Source organism: Hipposideros armiger, unplaced genomic scaffold, assembly GCF_001890085.2.
Source record: "Hipposideros armiger isolate ML-2016 unplaced genomic scaffold, ASM189008v1 scaffold_988, whole genome shotgun sequence".
Taxonomy (NCBI): domain Eukaryota; kingdom Metazoa; phylum Chordata; class Mammalia; order Chiroptera; family Hipposideridae; genus Hipposideros; species Hipposideros armiger.
The window spans coordinates 153,836-155,417 of NW_017732338.1; positions in this window are offsets into that span (position 1 = coordinate 153,836).

Below are 1,582 nucleotides of genomic sequence, written 5' to 3' on the forward strand. Positions count from 1 at the left end.
CATCCTGGCCCCAGGGTGTTTGAGAGTTAAGGTGAGTTATGTAATCTGAGGCTGCCCGTAGCTTCCAGATGTCTTCCTGGATAATGGGTATGTTTGTGGTCAGTACAGGAGCCACAAACGCTTCTGGTTTGGGGAGCTGTGTCCCTGTACTATAATAAGGGATGGACCAATCAAAGACATTAAAATGGCAGTCTGGTAGCTGATAGCTTGTAGCTATTGGATAGGCACAATCTCTCCATATGATATGACTGTCATTATATTGATAGGGGCTTTGCGTGCACAGAGGTAGCAGTCTCTGTGCGCCGGCTTCTTGGGGCTGACCTCCTGACGGTCCTGTAAAAGTTAACTCTGATGTGTATATTAGGTATGGATTGTGTCTATCTTTCCCTGAACTCTTTTTTGTTATGTTTTCCAAATGAAGGTATCCCGTCATGGGCATCCCACTTTGTGCTTTTGGGAGGCACAAAGTGGAGGAAGCCGGGATAGACCAACATAGTTAAAGGCTGTCCATTGAAAGGTCCATTGTTTTTTGTCCTGCCTCCAAGTGGGATGGAAGAATTAACCCAACCTAGGACTGGCTTGTCCTCCCACGTTACGGGAGCAAGCGTCGGGGGGTTTGGGAAGCACGTCCAATACGTGTCCCCCCCGTGTTATACTTACCTGCCATGTCAGAATAACCAGTATTGCAATTAGGAACTTACTAACCTGTTTCCAGGTCCGGGCCGATCTCTTCCTCGCCCTCCTGGACTGTTTGCTGTCTGGTTTCTCCATGGTGCTGTTTGACTAGGCGTTCTGGAAGCCACTGAGGACCATCTGCTGTCCTAGGAAAACCACAAACATGTCCTCTCCCCCACACCAGGACCGGATCCGGTCCATGCCAACTACCTGTGAGGGGGTCTTTCCAGCGGATGAAGCCTCCGCAGCAGGACTGGGATTCCAGAAACGGTCTGCTGCAGAGTGACCTTGAGCATCCGTTTGTAAAAAATTTAAAGTGAAAAGTGCATGGTTTAGTTGGTTATAGACTGCATTCCCATAGTCTCCCCCTTTTTGTTTTAAGAACTGATTTTTGAGTGAACGATGAGCACGCTCAATAATTCCCTGACCCTGTGGGTTATATGGGATACCTGTGAGGTGTTGGATCTGAAAAGTTAAGCAAAAATTTTTAAAAGCCTTACTAGTATAGCCAGGTCCATTATCAGTCTTTATGTCTTTTGGAATGCCTATAGTGGCAAATGCCTGGAAACAGTGACTGATAACATGTTTTGTTATCACCAGAACGTGCTGTGGCAAAGAAGAACCCAGACTTAGTGTCAATAGTGGTATGAACATAAGGAGTACTTTTAAAACTAGGGATATGAATAACATCCATCTGCCAAATGTGATTTGGAGGTAACCCTCGAGGGTTAACTCCTAGATATGGTTCAGGAAGCAAAGTTGTACAGCCGGCACACTGTTTAACTATCTGTCTAGCCTGTTCTTGGGTGATCTTAAATTGATGCCTTAGTGACTGAGCATTTTGGAGGTGAAGAGCATGAGACTGCATGGCCTTTTCCATAGGGCTTGTAGGTGTGGCAAAAAAGGC